Source organism: Lathyrus oleraceus, chromosome 1 (genome assembly GCF_024323335.1).
Source record: "Lathyrus oleraceus cultivar Zhongwan6 chromosome 1, CAAS_Psat_ZW6_1.0, whole genome shotgun sequence".
Taxonomy (NCBI): domain Eukaryota; kingdom Viridiplantae; phylum Streptophyta; class Magnoliopsida; order Fabales; family Fabaceae; genus Lathyrus; species Lathyrus oleraceus.
Window position 1 is genome coordinate 443,259,553 of NC_066579.1, and position 24,090 is coordinate 443,283,642.

The following is a 24,090-nucleotide window of genomic DNA, read 5'->3' on the forward strand; positions in this document are numbered from 1 at the left end:
GATTAATTTATGAAGTTATTGAATTATTTTGCTTTATTATGAATTATGCAATATCTACAAAAAATGCTCTCTACTGTTGCTACCTATGACTTATTGAAATATATATATGCACTATTATACAAAGTAGAGTAACATGCAAGAGAAATTAAATAGCAGAATAAATTAATCCGTAGCAAAACAAAAAAATTGAATAATAATAAAATTAATGAAAAAATATACATTTCCATGTCCCTCTGAAGGACGCTGGCTGAAGCCATTGCCAAACAGACTGTGTGACGAGCCTCACACAATCTGTCACGGACGTCACGCTAAGTACCTGTGACGCCCGTCATGCACCTGTAACGAGCGTAACGCCTCTCAGACTAGGTGAACGTTAAAGAGCCGTTGGAGACGAACGTTACACCCCTTAAACTTTTTACCTTCCCCATTTATTCACCTTTACCCACATTTATTCACTTTTCAACCACCTATCTTCCAACTTCCAAATTTTTTTCCTATAAATACCCACAAAACCTTCCTTCATTCACCACAAACCACTTTCTCCTATCAAATACTTCTCTTTTCTTTTGCAAATTACCTCCTCAAATTCATTCATCAGTATGGCGGGTAACCAGAATTTCGGAAATATCATCTTCCGATCCGAAGATGAGAATTATCAAAGGGAGCAATTCGAGCGTTTCCAACAGCGAGGCGTCATCTCCACCAGGTACCCTGATTTTACTTGTTTACAACAATTAGGATTACTCCAAGGTATCGAATGGATGCTCGGCCAAGCCGACTTAACCTTTCTGTGCACCCATAATCAACCCACCTACCCCTCCATAACCTTAGAGTTCTTAAGCTCCTACGCATACAACACTCCCGCCGGTGAAGACGAATTCTTAACCGGTACCGCAACCTTCCGTATGTTCAACACCGAGTACTCCTTAACCCAAAACCAGTTGAGTACCATGCTACAATTCTCCACAGAAGGCCAAGTCTACCCCAGAATTCCCCCCGACCTAAACTGGAGCACAGTTGCCGTTTTCACCCTTTTTAAGAAAATATCCGGTCTAGATGCCTACAACTGGGAAGAGCTCCTTCTTTCCCACATACATAACCCAACCATCCAATATTTTATCCGCATCTTACAGAACACAGTTTTTGGTAGACCAAACAACAGCAAGGTCAACGCAAAGGAACTTTTCTTCCTCGAATGCGTCTTCGAACCGAATGTTAAGGTAAACGCCGCCTCTTTTCTATTTCATCATATCCGCACATTATGTGCTAGAGGCCGTCAACCTTTTGTAATTGGCGGATTAATCACCACTATAGCACTAGGCCTAAACTTAGGGGACCAACTCCAAACCTTAGATTCTCTACCTCCCCTATTTATGGACATCAGCTACTGTCGCTCCAGCCGCCTGATTAAGAATAGAGTAGGAGGAGGATATTATCTTATGGTGAACAACCAGGCCATCCCAAGCGTTGTCTTACCCAACATGGCCCTAACAGATGTCACAAACCCCAACCGCCACCTCTATGATCTCAATGCTCCCGAAGCCACCGAGCCTTCACAAGCAAACCCGCCCGCAGACGAGTTTGAAGACATGGAACAAGGTGATCCTACTCCTGCACAACAATCTGTCCCGCTCAACCACTCCGATGCTGCAGCTGGCCCATCCTCACGTTGTCGACGATGACGACCTGCAACCAACGATGACATCATGGATGCAATTGATGGAATGCAAGCACAGAACCTCGAAATGATGCAAATGATGCGCCAAATGCAAGACCAACAGGAGGCGAGGAATGCCATTACCGATCAGCGGTTCGCCGATTTGCTTAGCAGGTTTGACAACTTAGAGGTACATCAACGATCACCAGGCCCAAGAACCAGAGGCGGAAGGCAGCATTAATTGTAGTTTCTTTTTCCTTACCCCATTGTATTTCATTTCCTTAAAACATTGAGGACAATGTTTAAATTAAGTATGGGGGGGAACCTGTTCATTTCTATTTCCTTTCTTTTCAAGTATGTACCCTTCTTTTCATTATTATTTCCCTTAAAAAAAAATCATTTTATAGATTTATTTTAAGTTAAGTCCCGAGTGTGAACAATTTCTATTATCTATTCCCTCAAATTTTCATGAGCCACAACAAAAATTCAACACCCAATAAGTATAAAGGTTGCTCATTTTTATCGAACTTGAGACGAATTAAGACGAAAGCTATCACCGCCAAACACTCTAAACAAACCGCAACATGTTAGATCAGAATAAGTACCTATTATACCAATCCCTTGGGCTTTTAACCTTATAGTAACCCCGAGTAGTTTATACGAGAAGTCAGCACCATCCTAATAGCAAACTACGTGGAGAGCCGATGAATATAAGTGAATGATTCCCAAAGTGACATAAAAAAAAATATATATGTCAGGAGATGCACTAAGTAAGTTAGATGATCCTTACCAGATCATTTAATCTAAAGGTTGCAGATCATACAAAATCATAATATGCAAGATCCATTATGAGTTGGTTCAGCAGGTATCTGGTGCTGAACTTGGTAGGGCAGACTACGGTCCGATCCCCCGCAATTTGCAATGGACTGAATAACGAAGTTATCCGACTTATGTACCAGAGCTTCAAGCTAAAAAGGGGATCAGAATCACTAACCGGTTACTCCACTATGTGCGCGAAAAGATAAAGGGCTTAATGTGATTTCGCTAGAATGAAAACGGGTGAAATAAGAAAAAGGGAACTAGGACAGCTATAATAGTGTACTCGAACTGATTCGCATAAGGCATGGTTATCTGAGGTTGTGTCGGTGGCTGTGGATGTCAAGATTTAACTCAAGTTACTTCTAAACAAAGTTTACATGCAACCTAGTACGAATTGACGTATGTTTTGGAATTTCACCTGGCTAAAATGTTTAACAAATTCTATACTGTATTTTGCTTGAGGACAAGCAAAGATCTAAGTATGGGGGAGTTTGATAACATGAAATTATATCATATTTTAGGACTTAATTCAATTAAATTATATTATCATTTACTTTAATTTGTTTCATTTTATCAGATATTACGCGGTATTTCCTTTCTATTTATCTCAGGTATCTATTTGAAGCAAAAGTAAAAAAAAGGAAGAAAAGGAGGTGCAAAAAGAAGTTTCTGGAAACAAATAGCAAAGGCCAAGCCCAGCCCAAAGAAGGCACAGGCGTTGTGCCTGTGACGGACGTCACAGAGGTTGTGACGAGCGTCACACTATATGCACTTGTGTGACGAGCGTCACACATGGTATGACGGACGTCACACATGGTATGACGGACGTCACACCATTCCCCTATATTTGAGGCACAAGAAACGCTTCAGAGACGTTGAGAGGGAGTTGAGTCCTATTCCCACGCCCAACTATTCTGCACGTTGAAGACTTTTGACGCGGAAGGCAGTTGGAGGAGGTAGCATATAAATAGTAGCTTTTTGGAAAGCTCAGGGTTCGAGTCTTCCACGCTTTTTCCAGATTTTGCCGTTTTCGCATTTTTCTTCTTCCAGCAGCTTAGGCATATTTTTATTAGTATTACTTTGCAGAATTTTTATATTGTTTTCCTTTTGCAATTCTATTTTCTTTTCTAGCTCTTAATTAATTTTTCGCACAATAGTTTCTACACCGGAAACTATTGTGTACCTTTTACCGGATCTAACCTTACGTTAGAATCTAGTTTTTTTATTCCTTCGTTTTATTTTTCTGCCTGATTGAAGAACTCAAGAACAAATCCAACCGGTCTGTGGTGGAGTGTTCAAGACTGCCATTTAATCATTCAGGTTCTATATTTATTTGTTGAATTTATATATGCTTGTTTTTATAATTTATTTATATTATTTGCTTGAGATGAGTCCGTTTATGCATGATGATTATTTAAGTTTGTTTAGCATGTCTGGCTAATTCACTTAGATATCGGTATGTAAAGTAAGCGGAATAAGGAATCAAAACTAAGTCGGTTTATTTAAGTTTAAAATTAAAATCACTCTTTTTACGGTCTCAATTTATAGGTTTAATAACAAAGTTTTTATACGAGAGTAAAGGACATAAAGAAGTTAAAATCAATAGAGCGAAAGTTTGAGGTTTTGACTGGACAGTGTAAATTGGACATTAATTCTAGATCAGGGCGAGAGCAATTTTTAGAGTTAATTAAATTCTAATTTTTTCCAAATAGTATTTTTAAAGATTGAATGTGAGGACGAGAGTTAAGCATTCGAATTTAATTATATAACCTAAGTCAACAGAGCGAGAGTTTGAGATAAGGGTGTTTAAACGGTTAGTGTTTTCTTAAAAAGAGTTTCTACGGATTTTATTGCTTTCAAAAAATGGTTTTTGACTTAATTATAAGTGACAGCTACATTAACATAAAATCATGGTTTATTCAACAGAGCGAGAGTTTGAGATAGAACTTTTAATCAATAAAGTCAACTGAAATGATTTATTTTAAAACCAAGAAACCAACAAAGAATTGATTCCCTAATTACGACGAACTGCATACCGATATCCGCTTTATTAATATTTAATCTAGATCTTAGTTTAGTTTTTAGCTTTTCCCCCAAACAATCAAACATTATTCACCTTAGCTTTACGAAGTAACCTTAGATAACGGTATATCGATTCATAAGTCCCTGTGGGATCGATATCTTTTAAAACTACGCGATAGAACTGTGCACTTGCAGTTTGTACCCCAATTTCGACTCATAAAGTCGCGATCAAGTTTTTGGCGCCGTTGCCGGGGACTTTTATTCAGTCGATATCGTAACTCTTCTGTTACGCTGTAGAGACTAAGGCTTTTCTTTTTCTTTTCTTTCTATCGTCGATTTGTATGCCACACACTCGCTCACAAGGCGAGCCGCTCTATTTACGAATCAACGATATCGAACTTTATCTCCGAGTCTTACGACCAATTCGGGAATATCGTGCTGAAAACAATCTCCCTCCTATCGAACTTCCTGACCTCAAAAATCTTCTTCCTTCGCCTGAGATGGCAGAACCAGCTCGTGCTCTTCGAGATTACGCCGCTCCATCACAAGATGAGCCGCATTCAAGTATTGCTCCACCCGCAATCGAAGCAAACAACTTCGAACTTAAACCTTCGTTGTTGCAGGCAGTGCAACAGAACCAATTCTCTGGAAATCCTACCGAGGATCCAAACCTACATTTATCCGTATTTGTCCAATACGCTGATACTGTTAAAGCTAATGGTGTCACTTCAGAGGCAATTCGACTTCGTCTTTTTCCTTTCTCATTAAGAGATAGCGCTAGAAGATGGCTTCAGTCTCTCCCTTCCAACTCTGTCACCACATGGAACGAGTTGAAGAAAGTTTTTCTTGCCCGATATTTTCCGCCAAGCAAAACAGCTATGTTAAGAGCCCAGATAAATGGATTTAAACAGAAAGATAACGAGTCTCTTTTCGAAGCATGTGAAAGATACAAAGACATGATGAGAATTTGCCCACACCATGGTTTAGAAGACTGGTTAGTAATTCACACATTCTATAATGGTCTCTTGTACAACACAAGGTTAACAATAGACGCCGCTGCAGGTGGTGCACTAATGAACAAACCTTATGCTGATGCTTACCAGCTTATCGAAAGCATGGCCCAAAACCACTATCAGTGGGGAACCGAACGAACAATGGTGGAAAAACCTCAAACGAAAACCGGCATGTACGAGATAAGTAACCTTGATCATGTTAATGCAAAAGTGGATGCTCTGGTTCAGAAAATTGAAAGTTTAAATGTATCACCTCCAACCGCCGTGGTTGCTATAACTCAGAATTGCGAGGTCTGTGGAATCCAAGGTCACACTCCTACGGATTGTCAACTCTTGACAGGAATCCAAGCAGAGCAAGTAAACTATGCTCAAGGAAGCCCCTACTCGAATACCTATAACTCAAATTGGAAAAACCATCCAAACTTTTCATATAAGAGTAATAATGCTTTATACGCACCTGGACAATCTCCAAATCAAGCCCCAGCTATACCTCCGGGATATCAGAAACCGAACCCATCCATGCCCAACAATAACGCCCCTAGGAAATCCAACTTGGAAATCATGATGGAAAACTTTATAGCTTCTCAACAACAAACCAATAAAGATTTCTTAAACCAGAATGTACACACTGGTGAACAAATTAAACAACTAGCAAGTAAAGTGGATTCTCTAGCTACCCATAACAAAATGCTGGAAACACAAATATCACAAGTAGCTCAACAACAAGCGCCTACCGCTGCCCCAACTGGTACATTTCCTGGACAGCCCCAACCTAACTCGAGAAGCCACGCTCATGCAATCATACTAAGAAGTGGAACGGAAGTGGAAGGACCGTCTGATCCAAGGATAGGAAACCAAGACCCTAAAAAGTCAACTGAGGAAGAAAATAGACCTAAGGAAAAGGAAGAGAGTAATAAGGAAACCGTAGAAAAGAAGGAACCTTATGTGCCTCCACCACCTTACAAACCACCTGTCCCTTACCCTCAAAGGCTTATTAAAACCAAAGATGCGGGCCAATTTAAAAAATTTGTTGACCTCCTTAAACAATTAAACGTTACAATCCCGTTTACAGAAGCTATTACGCAGATGCCCTCATACGCCAAGTTCTTAAAAGAAATTCTTTCTAATAAAAGGAAACTTGAAGATAGCGAAACCGTTACACTCCCTGCCGAATGTAGCGCTATAATCCAGAATATGCCTCCTAAACTCAAGGATCCGGGTAGTTTCTCTATACCCTGTCACATAGGAAAATTTGTCATCGACAAAGCCTTATGTGATTTAGGAGCCGGAATTAGTGTTATGCCTTTATCCATATGCAAGAGATTGGAAATGGGAGAATTAAGACCAACCAAAATGTCTGTGCAACTAGCAGATCGTTTTGTTAGATACCCTGTAGGAATTCTTGAAAACGTTCCCGTACGCATAGGTCAATTCTACATCCCAACTGATTTTACAATTATGGACATTAGAGAAGATGATATTACACCCATTATACTGGGAAGACCGTTCTTAGCAACTGCCGGTGCAATCATAGACGTAAAACGAGGACGACTCACCTTCGAAGTAGGCGAAGAGAAAATTGAGTTCATTCTTTCCCAATTTTTGAAAGCACCTGCAATAGAAGATACATGTTACTTCATGGATATCATCGATGAATGCATAAAAGAAACAGAGTTAGGAGAAGACAAATCATCCGACTATCCTGTAGAAGACAAACTTAACCAATGTTTGGCAATAACACCAGACCCTACGCAGTGTCTTAAGAAACCAACCCTAGATCTGAAAACACTTCCCAAAAATCTGAGATATGAATTCCTAGACTTAGAACTTGAACGACTAGTGATAGTTAATGCAGACCTAGGAAGACTTGAAACAGAAAAACTCCTACATATCTTAAGAAAGTATCTGACCGCACTAGGTTACAACATCACCGATCTGAAGGGAATAAGTCCTTCTATTTGTATGCACCGCATCATGCTAGAAGAAGACTGTAAAACCTCTAGGGAACACCAGAGGAGACTAAATCCGATCCTGAGTGAGGTGGTGAAGAAGGAAATAACCAAGTTACTAGAGGCAGGTATCATATATCCTATATCTGATAGCAAATGGGTTAGTCCTGTACACGTAGTACCAAAGAAAGGAGGCATAACCGTTATTGAAAATGAAAAGGGGGAAACTATAACCAAACGAATCGAATCGGGATGGAGAATGTGCATTGACTATAGGAAACTAAACAAAGCAACCCGAAAAGATCATTTCCCTTTACCATTCATTGACCAGATGCTAGAGCGATTGGCAAAACATTCACATTTCTGTTATTTAGACGGTTATTCAGACTTCTTTCAAATACCAATTCATCCTGATGACCAAGAAAAGACAACATTCACGTGCCCTTTTGGTACTTTCGCTTATAGACGAATGCCGTTTGGCTTGTGTAATGCTCCTGCAACCTTTCAAAGGTGCATGATGGCAATATTCGCCGATTTTCTCGAAAACATCATGGAAGTATTTATGGATGACTTTTCCGTATGCGGACAAAGTTTTGAAGAATGTCTTGAAAACCTAGAGAGAGTTCTAGAGCGATGTGTAAGAGTTAACCTAGTACTTAATTGGGAAAAATGCCACTTTATGGTACAAGAAGGAATTGTTTTAGGACACATCATCTCGAACAGAGGAATTGAAGTAGACAAAGCCAAAATAGAGGTAATCGAAAACCTTCAACCCCCTAAAACCGTGAGAGAAGTACGAAGCTTCTTAGGACACGCCGGTTTTTACCGACGATTCATCAAAGACTTCTCTAAAATAACTAAACCTTTAACCGGATTATTGATGAAAGATGTTGAATTCATATTCGACAATAACTATTTAGAAGCATTTCAAACGCTTAAGCAAGCATTGATCTCCGCACCCATAATGCAGACACCCGACTGGAATGAACCATTCGAAATAATGTGTGATGCCAGCGATTACGCTGTAGGTGCTGTTTTAGGACAACGAAAGGATAAAAAGCTTCACGTTATATATTACGCAAGTAGAACTCTAGATGAAGCGCAGATGAATTACGCCACAACCGAGAAAGAACTCCTAGCAGTTGTATTTGCGCTAGATAAATTTCGTTCTTACTTGGTCGGAGCCAAAATAATAGTTTACACTGACCACGCTGCTATCAAATACCTCTTAATAAAAAAGGATGCTAAACCTAGACTCCTAAGATGGATCTTGTTGCTACAAGAGTTCGATTTAGAAATCAAAGACAAGAAGGGAACTGAAAACGTAGTAGCAGACCACCTCTCTAGACTTGAGAACCTTGAACCGGAAAGAACATCAATTAACGATGATTTCTCGTACGATAAACTTATAGCTACTTTAGAAGAGAATAATTCTGACAAGCAGGTAGAAACCACCTTAGCTATATCTGTTACACCATGGTACGCTGATCTAGTCAATTATTTAGCTGCCGGAATAGTTCCACCTACTTTATCTTACCAGCAGAAGAAACGATTCTTCCACGACATAAAACACTATTACTGGGATGATCCCTTACTTTTCAAAAGAGGCCCCGATGGTATTTTCCGTCGGTGCATACCCGAAGAAGAGGTAGAAAATATAATCCAACACTGCTACTCCGCCCCTTATGGTGGACACGCAAGTACATCCAAGACCTGCTCTAAAATCCTACAAGCCGGCTTTTATTGGCCAACTATATGGAAGAATGTACATGCGGCTATTAAGGAATGTGACAGATGTCAACGCACAGGAAACATATTTAGACGTGACGAGATGCCACAAAAGGGTATTTTGGAAGTAGAGATCTTCGACGTGTGGGGAATAGACTTCATGGGACCTTTTCCATCCTCCTTCGGTAACAAATACATACTCGTGGCGGTTGACTACGTTTCAAAATGGATCGAAGCTATAGCTTCTCCAACAAATGACACCCGAGTAGTAACTAAACTCTTTAAGAATATAATATTTCCGAGATTTGGCATTCCAAGAATAGTAGTAAGTGATGGTGGATCGCATTTCATATCCAAGGTACTCGAAAAACTACTGTTTAAGTATGGCGTGAGACATAGAATAGCGACACCTTACCACCCTCAGACCAGTGGGCAAGTGGAAGTGTCCAACAGAGAGATTAAACAAATATTAGAAAAAACAGTCGCCACTTCAAGGAAAGACTGGTCGCTAAAATTACCAGAAGCTTTATGGGCTTATCGAATTGCTTATAAAACTCCCATAGGGACAACCCCATTTAAGCTCATTTATGGAAAATCCTGCCACCTCCCGGTAGAATTAGAACATAAAGCCTATTGGGCCATCAGAAATCTGAATTTAAACTATAAGGCCGCCGGCGAAAAGAGAATCCTTGACATAAACGAATTAGAGGAACTCAGAAGAGACGCATATGAAAATGCCAGAATCTACAAAGAAAGAACAAAACAATGGCATGACAAGCGTATATCAAGGAAAATCTTCAAGCAAGGCGATGCAGTCCTTTTATTTAACTCTAGGCTAAAGTTATTCCCGGGAAAACTACGATCCAGATGGTCAGGCCCTTTTCATATCACTAACATCTTTCCCAGTGGAGCGGTAGAAATTAAAGGAAAATCCACGGAACCGTTCACCGTAAACGGGCAACGTCTAAAACACTATCATTATGCGGAAACCAACGAAGATTCGCAAATCCTACATTTAGACGAAATGCCTCCAGGATTAATAGATTATATTTAACAGTTTCTTTGTCGAGCTTGCGACATTTAAACAAAGCGCTTAGTGGGAGACAACCCACAAATATTTATTTATTTATTTTTATTTTTGTTTAGTATTTATTCTCGATTTATATTAATTCCTTAAGCACTTTCTCTTCTTCTTTCGGCATTTGGCCAAATCCTGACTATAACTCATGTTTTCTTTTCTCTAGCTAACACTAACCTGATGGGACAAATTGACCGTATGGGTATCAAATTCAGAGGAATGGCTCACAAACTAAAATTTGAGGAACTAGCCACTAGAGAGATGCTACCTAGTTTATATGCTGATGACTGGGCTATGACTGCCCTTGGACTAAGGGAAAGTGTCCTGTATTTGCTGAATCAGATAGGATGGGAGACATCCCCTATCCTAAGACATTTCGCCACCTACCGAAGACTAACACTAGAATTCCTTAGCTCCCTAATCTATCTACCCAGCCGTGGAAAAGGAATCAGCAGAGGTTTTATCCAGTTCAGAATGTTCAACATGGAGTACCAATTTAATATTAGAGACTTTACCAGCCTTTTGGGTTTCCCTACCTCCTTTGATACATTCACAATAAGCCAAGAAGAACTTTTTGAATATAGAGAGCTTGAACACTTTTGGGGTAGTTTGACTGGAAATGATGATCCCGAGGAACATGAGTTTCTCTCTGGAAACATACATAACCCGGCTTTCCGTTACTTCCATGGGATCCTGACCCACACCTTATTTGGAGAGAAGCCAAACAGCACTTCAGTTTCACGTGATGAACTTTTCATCATATTCTGTGCTTCCCAGAACCGTCCAGTAAACGGTGCCACCTTTATGCTAGCAAATTTAGACCACCTTATCCAAGATGAGCGAGCACCTATTAGAGTAGGCGGTCTGATAACCATGATTGGTAATGCTATCGGATTACGTCATCTATTCTCGACTTAAGCCCTTTTTGTGGCATTACCATTATGAGTATACCCTTCCTCTTTAACACTTTGTTTATAGCAAACCTAGGATCTGACGAGTTCGAACTTATAATTAATAATCAGGTTCTTTGCCTATTTACCTTACCCGATCCTAGGACTAGTGTTCACAACCGCAGTAACTGGCTCTACAATCTGAACGCAACACCCTCTCCTGCTAGATCCACTACTTCCATCCAGGATTATGAGATTTGTGATGACCAGGTCCCTTATGCTGAGTCTGACCCTGAGACGCCAGCTGGCTATTATGATATTGACCCTCCTCCTCAGCCTGTTTTGACCGAAGGATCAGCAATACCCGACCTCCGACATCATATGCCCGGAACGGACTATAACACCGCCATTGAAGCTTTGATGTCAGAACAAGACGCCCTCAGAGAAGAGTTCACTAACATGAGACATGAAGTTCAAGGATGCATGAGCAGCATGACAAATCAGTTTCACGAATTGATAAACCGTGTTGACTCCCTTGCTCCTCAGGCCAGAGATCGTGCAGATGGATAGAAGTTATTTTTCTTAGTTATTTAGTTTTACTTAGATTATTCATTAATGTTGTTTTCGTATTTGTTTTCTTTTTAGCAATCTTTTGTTTTTCCCTTTTTCCCAAATGTCACATTATGATTAATTTATGAAGTTATTGAATTATTTTGCTTTATTATGAATTATGCAATATCTACAAAAAATGCTCTCTACTGTTGCTACCTATGACTTATTGAAATATATATATGCACTATTATACAAAGTAGAGTAACATGCAGGAGAAATTAAATAGCAGAATAAATTAATCCGTAGCAAAACAAAAAAATTGAATAATAATAAAATTAATGAAAAAATATACATTTCCATGTCCCTCTGAAGGACGCTGGCTGAAGCCATTGCCAAACAGACTGTGTGACGAGCCTCACACAATCTGTCACGGACGTCACGCTAAGTACCTGTGACGCCCGTCATGCACCTGTAACGAGCGTAACGCCTCTCAGACTAGGTGAACGTTAAAGAGCCGTTGGAGACGAACGTTACACCCCTTAAACTTTTTACCTTCCCCATTTATTCACCTTTACCCACATTTATTCACTTTTCAACCACCTATCTTCCAACTTCCAAATTTTTTTCCTATAAATACCCACAAAACCTTCCTTCATTCACCACAAACCACTTTCTCCTATCAAATACTTCTCTTTTCTTTTGCAAATTACCTCCTCAAATTCATTCATCAGTATGGCGGGTAACCAGAATTTCGGAAATATCATCTTCCGATCCGAAGATGAGAATTATCAAAGGGAGCAATTCGAGCGTTTCCAACAGCGAGGCGTCATCTCCACCAGGTACCCTGATTTTACTTGTTTACAACAATTAGGATTACTCCAAGGTATCGAATGGATGCTCGGCCAAGCCGACTTAACCTTTCTGTGCACCCATAATCAACCCACCTACCCCTCCATAACCTTAGAGTTCTTAAGCTCCTACGCATACAACACTCCCGCCGGTGAAGACGAATTCTTAACCGGTACCGCAACCTTCCGTATGTTCAACACCGAGTACTCCTTAACCCAAAACCAGTTGAGTACCATGCTACAATTCTCCACAGAAGGCCAAGTCTACCCCAGAATTCCCCCCGACCTAAACTGGAGCACAGTTGCCGTTTTCACCCTTTTTAAGAAAATATCCGGTCTAGATGCCTACAACTGGGAAGAGCTCCTTCTTTCCCACATACATAACCCAACCATCCAATATTTTATCCGCATCTTACAGAACACAGTTTTTGGTAGACCAAACAACAGCAAGGTCAACGCAAAGGAACTTTTCTTCCTCGAATGCGTCTTCGAACCGAATGTTAAGGTAAACGCCGCCTCTTTTCTATTTCATCATATCCGCACATTATGTGCTAGAGGCCGTCAACCTTTTGTAATTGGCGGATTAATCACCACTATAGCACTAGGCCTAAACTTAGGGGACCAACTCCAAACCTTAGATTCTCTACCTCCCCTATTTATGGACATCAGCTACTGTCGCTCCAGCCGCCTGATTAAGAATAGAGTAGGAGGAGGATATTATCTTATGGTGAACAACCAGGCCATCCCAAGCGTTGTCTTACCCAACATGGCCCTAACAGATGTCACAAACCCCAACCGCCACCTCTATGATCTCAATGCTCCCGAAGCCACCGAGCCTTCACAAGCAAACCCGCCCGCAGACGAGTTTGAAGACATGGAACAAGGTGATCCTACTCCTGCACAACAATTTGTCCCGCTCAACCACTCCGATGCTGCAGCTGGCCCATCCTCACGTCGTCGACGACGACGACCTGCAACCAACGATGACATCATGGATGCAATTGATGGAATGCAAGCACAGAACCTCGAAATGATGCAAATGATGCGCCAAATGCAAGACCAACAGGAGGCGAGGAATGCCATTACCGATCAGCGGTTCGCCGATTTGCTTAGCAGGTTTGACAACTTAGAGGTACATCAACGATCACCAGGCCCAAGAACCAGAGGCGGAAGGCAGCATTAATTGTAGTTTCTTTTTCCTTACCCCATTGTATTTCATTTCCTTAAAACATTGAGGACAATGTTTAAATTAAGTATGGGGGGGAACCTGTTCATTTCTATTTCCTTTCTTTTCAAGTATGTACCCTTCCTTTCATTATTATTTCCCTTAAAAAAAATCATTTTATAGATTTATTTTAAGTTAAGTCCCGAGTGTGAACAATTTCTATTATCTATTCCCTCAAATTTTCATGAGCCACAACAAAAATTCAACACCCAATAAGTATAAAGGTTGCTCATTTTTATCGAACTTGAGACGAATTAAGACGAAAGCTATCACCGCCAAACACTCTAAACAAACCGCAACATGTTAGATCAGAATAAGTACCTATTATACCAATCCCTTGGGCTTTTAACCTTATAGTAACCCCGAGTAGTTTATACGAGAAGTCAGCACCATCCTAATAGCAAACTACGTGGAGAGCCGATGAATATAAGTGAATGATTCCCAAAGTGACATAAAAAAATATATATATGTCAGGAGATGCACTAAGTAAGTTAGATGATCCTTACCAGATCATTTAATCTAAAGGTTGCAGATCATACAAAATCATAATATGCAAGATCCATTATGAGTTGGTTCAGCAGGTATCTGGTGCTGAACTTGGTAGGGCAGACTACGGTCCGATCCCCCGCAATTTGCAATGGACTGAATAACGAAGTTATCCGACTTATGTACCAGAGCTTCAAGCTAAAAAGGGAATCAGAATCACTAACCGGTTACTCCACTATGTGCGCGAAAAGATAAAGGGCTTAATGTGATTTCGCTAGAATGAAAACGGGTGAAATAAGAAAAAGGGAACTAGGACAGCTATAATAGTGTACTCGAACTGATTCGCATAAGGCATGGTTATCTGAGGTTGTGTCGGTGGCTGTGGATGTCAAGATTTAACTCAAGTTACTTCTAAACAAAGTTTACATGCAACCTAGTACGAATTGACGTATGTTTTGGAATTTCACCTGGCTAAAATGTTTAACAAATTCTATACTGTATTTTGCTTGAGGACAAGCAAAGATCTAAGTATGGGGGAGTTTGATAACATGAAATTATATCATATTTTAGGACTTAATTCAATTAAATTATATTATCATTTACTTTAATTTGTTTCATTTTATCAGATATTACGCGGTATTTCCTTTCTATTTATCTCAGGTATCTATTTGAAGCAAAAGTAAAAAAAAGGAAGAAAAGGAGGTGCAAAAAGAAGTTTCTGGAAACAAATAGCAAAGGCCAAGCCCAGCCCAAAGAAGGCACAGGCGTTGTGCCTGTGACGGACGTCACAGAGGTTGTGACGAGCGTCACACTATATGCACTTGTGTGACGAGCGTCACACATGGTATGACGGACGTCACACATGGTATGACGGACGTCACACCATTCCCCTATATTTGAGGCACAAGAAACGCTTCAGAGACGTTGAGAGGGAGTTGAGTCCTATTCCCACGCCCAACTATTCTACACGTTGAAGACTTTTGACGCGGAAGGCAGTTGGAGGAGGTAGCATATAAATAGTAGCTTTTTGGAAAGCTCAGGGTTCGAGTCTTCCACGCTTTTTCCAGATTTTGCCGTTTTCGCATTTTTCTTCTTCCAGCAGCTTAGGCATATTTTTATTAGTATTACTTTGCAGAATTTTTATATTGTTTTCCTTTTGTAATTCTATTTTCTTTTCTAGCTCTTAATTAATTTTTCGCACAATAGTTTCTACACCGGAAACTATTGTGTACCTTTTACCGGATCTAACCTTACGTTAGAATCAAGTTTTTTTATTCCTTCATTTTATTTTTCTGCCTGATTGAAGAACTCAAGAACAAATCCAACCGGTCTGTGGTGGAGTGTTCAAGACTGGCATTTAATCATTCAGGTTCTATATTTATTTGTTGAATTTATATATGCTTGTTTTTATAATTTATTTATATTATTTGCTTGAGATGAGTCTGTTTATGCATGATAATTATTTAAGTTTGTTTAGCATGTCTGGCTAATTCACTTAGATATCGGTATGTAAAGTAAGCGGAATAAGGAATCAAAACTAAGTCGGTTTATTTAAGTTTAAAATTAAAATCACTCTTTTTACGGTCTCAATTTATAGGTTTAATAACAAAGTTTTTATACGAGAGTAAAGGACATAAAGAAGTTAAAATCAATAGAGCGAAAGTTTGAGGTTTTGACTGGACAGTGTAAATTGGACATTAATTCTAGATCAGGGCGAGAGCAATTTTTAGAGTTAATTAAATTCTAATTTTTTCCAAATAGTATTTTTAAAGATTGAATGTGAGGACGAGAGTTAAGCATTCGAATTTAATTATATAACCTAAGTCAACAGAGCGAGAGTTTGAGATAAGGGTGTTTAAACGGTTAGTGTTTTCTTAAAAAGAGTTTCTACGGATTTTATTGCTTTCAAAAAATGGTTTTTGACTTAATTATAAGTGACAGCTACATTAACATAAAATCATGGTTTATTCAACAGAGCGAGAGTTTGAGATAGAACTTTTAATCAATAAAGTCAACTGAAATGATTTATTTTAAAACCAAGAAACCAACAAAGAATTGATTCCCTAATTACGACGAACTGCATACCGATATCCGCTTTATTAATATTTAATCTAGATCTTAGTTTAGTTTTTAGCTTTTCCCCAAACAATCAAACATTATTCACCTTAGCTTTACGAAGTAACCTTAGATAACGGTATATCGATTCATAAGTCCCTGTGGGATCGATATCTTTTAAAACTACGCGATAGAACTGTGCACTTGCAGTTTGTACCCCAATTTCGACTCATAAAGTCGCGATCAAGTTTTTGGCGCCGTTGCCGGGGACTTTTATTCAGTCGATATCGTAACTCTTCTGTTACGCTGTAGAGACTAAGGCTTTTCTTTTTCTTTTCTTTCTATCGTCGATTTGTATGCCACACACTCGCTCACAAGGCGAGCCGCTCTATTTACGAATCAACGATATCGAACTTTATCTCCGAGTCTTACGACCAATTCGGGAATATCGTGCTGAAAACAATCTCCCTCCTATCGAATTTCCTGACCTCAAAAATCTTCTTCCTTCGCCTGAGATGGCAGAACCAGCTCGTGCTCTTCGAGATTACGCCGCTCCATCACAAGATGAGCCGCATTCAAGTATTGCTCCACCCGCAATCGAAGCAAACAACTTCGAACTTAAACCTTCGTTGTTGCAGGCAGTGCAACAGAACCAATTCTCTGGAAATCCTACCGAGGATCCAAACCTACATTTATCCGTATTTGTCCAATACGCTGATACTGTTAAAGCTAATGGTGTCACTTCAGAGGCAATTCGACTTCGTCTTTTTCCTTTCTCATTAAGAGATAGCGCTAGAAGATGGCTTCAGTCTCTCCCTTCCAACTCTGTCACCACATGGAACGAGTTGAAGAAAGTTTTTCTTGCCCGATATTTTCCGCCAAGCAAAACAGCTATGTTAAGAGCCCAGATAAATGGATTTAAACAGAAAGATAACGAGTCTCTTTTCGAAGCATGGGAAAGATACAAAGACATGATGAGAATTTGCCCACACCATGGTTTAGAAGACTGGTTAGTAATTCACACATTCTATAATGGTCTCTTGTACAACACAAGGTTAACAATAGACGCCGCTGCAGGTGGTGCACTAATGAACAAACCTTATGCTGATGCTTACCAGCTTATCGAAAGCATGGCCCAAAACCACTATCAGTGGGGAACCGAACGAACAATGGTGGAAAAACCTCAAACGAAAACCGGCATGTACGAGATAAGTAACCTTGATCATGTTAATGCAAAAGTGGATGCTCTGGTTCAGAAAATTGAAAGTTTAAATGTATCACCTCCAACCGCCGTGGTTGCTATAACTCAGAATTGCGAGGTCTGTGGAATCCAAGGTCACACTCCTACGGATTGTCAACTCTTGACAGGAATCCAAGCAGAGCAAGTAAACTATGCTCAAGGAAGCCCCTACTCGAATACCTATAACTCAAATTGGAAAAACCATCCAAACTTTTCATATAAGAGTAATAATGCTTTATACGCACCTGGACAATCTCCAAATCAAGCCCCAGCTATACCTCCGGGATATCAGAAACCGAACCCATCCATGCCCAACAATAACGCCCCTAGGAAATCCAACTTGGAAATCATGATGGAAAACTTTATAGCTTCTCAACAACAAACCAATAAAGATTTCTTAAACCAGAATGTACACACTGGTGAACAAATTATGTATAACAACGTACCTCCACCATGGAGTTATGCATAAATTCAGCAGTCATTCCAAATATAGCAGCACATTCGGAATCCCAGAATACAAATCGATATTTTGATTCACCATTGCTAACATATATCTCAATCTTGTACCTATAGTATTTTAAACGAAGAAAATAATATGATTAATAACAAATTCATTACCAAATTTATTTGCAATTCATCTAGATTATATGTACCTTGGTATAGGCTGTTCGACTTTTTGCCCACATGAACATTCATAAGCTTTTTCAGGATTAGGTGCCTTCGAAGAACACCTTGTGCAACCATAATAATACCATCTATACTTTGAGACAACAAATTTCGATGTGGTTGCTACAGTAACACATAAAGTTTCCTAAAAGCAAATCAAAAATGATATTAATTTCAAAAAGCAAACAATATAATTGTAATAGTAAAGATAAATTCGGCTCTATAGTACTCAACTTACATGTTTGATTTTGCAGAACTGACTTAAGGACATACATTTCGCATTATGAACAAACCTTTCTACTGGCGAATACTGAGAACCACCAGACCAATTAGAAAGAGATTTTGCAGATTGAGTAGGCTTCTCCTTCTGTTCATTAGTAGGCAACCTATAGAAATAAGATTGTTTTTGAAATTAAAAATTATGTATAATAATCTGAATATAAATAAATAAATAAAATCCATACTTAGACATAAAATCTTGAATTTCAGGGATGTCTTCATTTATCAACAATTTGGAACCACTCCATGCATTTGACACTGTAAATTGTATAATTAATATAAAAATTATTGAACGTATAATGAAAAATACAAATCAGCTATGTATTTATAAAGTCTGATAGTGTAATACCTTGGCCATCTTTTACCATTGCATGAGTGAGCAGAATTACAATAGCTCCATTGTTTTTAGGATCATTGTAGTAAGCCAAAAATTTTGATCCATAGATTTCCCATAAATTGCAATTTATGCAATTACCCCTATTTTGCAATATAAATAAACAATATTATATGATGGGATTCAGTGATGCAAAATATATAAATTTATCAAACACATAAGTTATGAAAACAATGCGCAGTACTTCAAATCTTTCAGCACAACAGAAACAACAACCTTCTTCCCCGGAGTGTTGGATTGGATATGGTTTATCTCACTAACAGCACCAATAATATCTACATTAAAGTAATGTTCATTATTGAATGTGTTTGCAAATATATAAGTTATAATAGAATTTAAATTACCTTCCAGTCTATCGGTTTTACATTTGCCTTGAAGTATCTCACCAAAATCTTTAAAGAAATATCCTTTAGGTGGAATATTTTGAAGTTCGATTGCCTTCATTGTGGTACCACCAAGAAACACAATTTTTTTTGAATGATCACATACCTTCCACTAAAAATCATTGTTATAATAATAATAATAATATCAATTTATTCAATTAAATAAAACCCTAATTTTCAGAATATTGATTTCATTTTGGAATGATAAAATTGCAACAACAATAAAATAACGGTAATATTTATTATTAAAAAAAATTCATTTTGTCATTTAAAGAAAATCAAGCAACGATAATATTTGGCAAAAAAACTACAATAATAACTAATTTGATTTCAGGATATTGATTTTATTAAATTGTAAAATGGTAGAGTTAGTTAGAGTATTAAATAGAGTTTAGTACGAAATTACTTATAGGAACATGAAATTAGCTGTCTTATGGATTGTAATTAGGGTAATTAAGTAATTATGGTGGTAATTAACTTTTATATATTAAAAGTAGATGGAAAAAAAGCAAGAACAAAATATAGAAATAAAATGATCAAAAATTAAAATATAAGAAGAGAAAAAAGGGTTATGATGTATATTAATTATTCAAACAATGCTATTAATATGAAATAATAGTAATAAATACATATGTTGCTGCCCAGGATTAAACTGGAGACCTTCAGTGTGTAAGACTGACGTGATAACCACTACACCACAACAACATTTAGGTTATTCAACTAATTTAATTCAATACATATATATTAGAGATGGAAACAAATTATTAATTAAAATGACACTAATGACTATTTTACAATTGTATCTCTCAAGATTTGAATTGAATTTCTTTAGATTAATAGACTAAATTCTTCCAAATCAACAAAAATATGTTAGTATAGATTGAAAATATATATGTTCAACAAGTCTCACACCACTTAGTTTTGTAAAGGAAGAGGGAGTTTAATACTATATAATGGATTCAATTTATTCATTATAAAATGCATTAGTCAAAAACACTTTAAACTTGTATTTGGCGTCTTCTATTTTCAATTCTCTTATACTCTTGTGTTATAGTGTTGTGAGTTGTAATTATGTACTTGTTTTGAGGTGTGGGTGTACTCGGGGTCTGGGGTGGTTGAGGGTAAATTATGCGTTGTAACAAATTTTACAGTCTTTTCTTTGGTAGTCATTTAACAGCGACAGTTATATTTTTCTCTCTGAATTTGGAGTTTCCATGTTATGTCCTTGTGTTTGTGTATGTGTTATTTTAATTTCTCCATGTTGATATTTTATAACAATTGTTATCATAGCTTATGGTTCCATCCAGGGATAAGAGTTATAAGTATGCTTTATGGGTGCAACTTTATCTGATCTTACACATCAAGTGTTGTTGAGCTACTATCAGAAGTTCCACTAGGTGGATTGGACTAGATAAAATTGAGAGAATAATTAATGTTTACATAAGTTATTGATGAATGCTCAGTACATGAGTATTTATTAACATTGATGAAAGGTCTACTATAAGATTATGTCAACAAAGAAGTTTCATCAGAATTTTTCAAACTGGTTTTCGATATGTGGAAATTATTTGAGAAGTAATTATACTTGTGGTTATAATTTTTCTTAATTTTTAAATGAATCTACCAATTGTTTTATAAAATTAAACAAAAAAGCAAGAATAAAATAAGAATGAAAGTACAAAATAGAGAAAGCAAATAATATAATGAAAGGCAATATAAAAAATTAATTGTCAGATATAAAATGAATTATAATAATACAATATTTATCATAGAAAATTATTATGTTAACAAATGAAGATACTTACTGCGGAAGTTTCCAAATTTTCTTTGTTAGGGACCAACTTTGCATATTCAGTTTTAGACTGATTCTGCACATTGAAACATCGAATATTTATTATACTTGTTAAATGTTTAAATAATACATGAATTAAGTGAATATTATACGTCTTCTACTATGTAGTCATTTTCAATCTCTTTAACAAAGGCTTCATCATCACAAAGCTTCCAAACAGACGCTTGGGAAAACGTTGGCTGCACCTTAACTCTAAAAGTCATTTTCTTATTCAACAGCATTTCAAGCTCATCAGGATAAACCATTGGATCATCTTCTCCATTCTAATGGAAAAACAAAATATCAACCATGAGTGATAATCTGAACTTTACAACTCGATAAACTATTTACATTTTAACTTATGTATAACAATGTACCTCCACCATGGAGTTATGCATAAATTCAGCAGTCATACCAAGTATAGCAGCACATTCGGAATCCCAGAATACAAATCGATATTTTGATTCACCATTGCTAACATATATCTCAATCTTGTACCTATAGTATTTTAAACGAAGAAAATAATATGATTAATAACAAATCCATTACCAAATTTATTTGCAATTCATCTAGATTATATGTACCTTGGTATAGGTTGTTCGACTTTTTGCCCACATGAACATTCATAAGCTTTTTCAGGATTAGGTGCCTTCGAAGAACACCTTGTGCAGCCATAATAATACCATCCATACTTTGAGACAGCAAATTTCAATGTGGTTGCTACAGTAACACATAAAGTTTCCTAAAAGCAAATCAAAAATGATATTAATTTCAAAAAGCAAACAATATAATTGTAATAGTAAAGATAAATTCGGCTCTATAGTATTCAACTTACATGTTTGATTTTGAAAAACTGACTTAAGGACATACATTTCGCATTATGAACAAACCTTTCTACTGGCGAATACTGAGAACCACCAGGCCAATTAGAAAGAGATTTTGCAGATTGAGTAGGCTTCTCCTTCTGTTCATTAGTAGGCAACCTATAGAAATAAGATTGTTTTTGAAATTAAAAATTATGTATAATAATCTGAATATAAATAAATAAATAAAATCCATACTTAGACATAAAATCTTGAATTTCAGGGATGTCTTCATTTATCAACAATTTGGAACCACTCCATGCATTTGACACTGTAAATTGTATAATTAATATAAAAATTATTGAACGTATAATGAAAAATACAAATCAGCTATGTATTTATAAAGTCTGATAGTGTAATACCTTGGCCATCTTTTACCATTGCATGAGTGAGCAGAATTACAATAGCTCCATTGTTTTTAGGATCATTGTAGTAAGCCAAAAATTTTGATCCATAGATTTCCCATAAATTGCAATTTATGCAATTACCCCTATTTTGCAATATAAATAAACAATATTATATGATAGGATTCAGTGATGCAAAATATATAAATTTATCAAACACATAAGGTTCATTATTGAATGTGTTTGCAAATATATAAGTTATATAAGTTATAATAGTAATAAATACATATGTTGCTGCTCAGGATTGAACTGGAGACCTTCAGTGTGTAAGACTAACTTGATAACCACTACACCACAGCAACATTTGGGTTATTCAACTAATTTAATTCAATACATATATATTAGAGATGGAAAAAAATTATTAATTAAAATGACATTAATGACTATTTTACAATTGTATCTCTCAAGATTTGAACTCAATTTCTTTAGATTAATAGACTAAATTCTTCCAAATCAACAAAAATATGTTAGTATAGATTGAAAATATACATGTTCAACAAGTCTCACACCACTTAGTTTTGTAAAGGAAGAGGGAGTTTAATACTATATAATGGATTCAATTTATTCATTATAAAATGGATCAGTCAAAAACACTTTAAACTTGTATTTGGCGTCTTCTATTTTCAATTCGCTTATACTCTTGTGTTATAGTGTTGTGAGATGTAATTATGTACTTGTTTTAAGGTGTGGGTGTACACGGGGTATGGGTTGGTTGACGGTAAATTATGCGTTGTAACAAATTTTATAGTCTTTTCTTTGGTAGTCATTTGACAGCGACTGTTATATTTTTCTCTCTGAATTTGGAGTTTCCATGTTATGTCCTTGTGTTTGTGTATGTGTTATTTTAATTTCTCCATCTTGATATTTTATAACAATTGTTATCATAGCTTATGGTTCCATCCAGGGATAAGAGTTATAAGTATGCTTTATGGTTGCAACTTTATCTGATCTTTCACATCAAGTGTTGTTGAGCTACTGTCAGAAGTTCCACTAGGTGGATTGGGCTAGATAAAATTGAGAGAATAATTATTTTTAACATTTGGAAAATTCAAATCAAATATGTGTTGATATAACAAGGATTACATAAGTTATTATTTAATGCTCAGTACATGAGTATTTATTAACATTGATGAAAGGTCTACTATAAGATTATGTCAACAAAGAAGTTTCATCAGAATTTTTCAAACTGGTTTTCGATATATGGAAATTATTTGAGAAGTTTTTATACTTGTGGATTATAATTTTTCTTAATTTTTAAATGAATCTACCAATTGTTTTATAAAATTAACCAAAAAAGCAAGAATAAAATAAGAATGAAAGTACAAAATAGAGAAAGCAAATAATAAAAAAATAGAAAAAAATTGGCATATGATGGATATTAATAATTGAAACACTTCCATTAATATGAAATAATAGTAACAAAAACAAAAAAATAATAAGTTAATTATTTTATTAATAAATATTTTTATATTCTACAAATCTTGATTTTATACTCTTGTGTTAGAGTGTTGTGAGATGTAATTATGTACTTGCTTTGAGGTGTGGGTGTACTCGGGGTCTGGGGGTGGTTGAGGGTACATTATGCGTTGTAAAAATTTTCACTTGTTTTTCTTTGGTTGTCATTTGACAGCGACTGTTATATTTTTCTCTCTGAATTTGGAATTTCCATGTTATGTTCTTGTGTTTGTGTATGTGTTATTTTAATTTC

The 24,090-nt window shown here is 36.9% G+C and overlaps 3 non-coding genes across 3 annotated transcripts; all 3 read right to left on the reverse strand.

Annotated features, from left to right (window-relative positions):
• Positions 1–5,376: 5,376 nt before the first annotated feature.
• On the reverse strand, positions 5,377–5,483 carry LOC127116337 (small nucleolar RNA R71). The gene has a single exon (XR_007801288.1). It is a non-coding gene; the product is annotated as a small nucleolar RNA R71 (small nucleolar RNA).
• Positions 5,484–17,215: 11,732 nt separating this feature from the next.
• Positions 17,216–17,322, reverse strand: LOC127116093 (small nucleolar RNA R71). Its single transcript, XR_007801076.1, has one exon. It is a non-coding gene; the product is annotated as a small nucleolar RNA R71 (small nucleolar RNA).
• Positions 17,323–19,916: 2,594 nt separating this feature from the next.
• TRNAV-UAC (transfer RNA valine (anticodon UAC)) lies at positions 19,917–19,989 on the reverse strand. Its single transcript has one exon. It is a non-coding gene; the product is annotated as a tRNA-Val (tRNA).
• Positions 19,990–24,090: the final 4,101 nt, after the last annotated feature.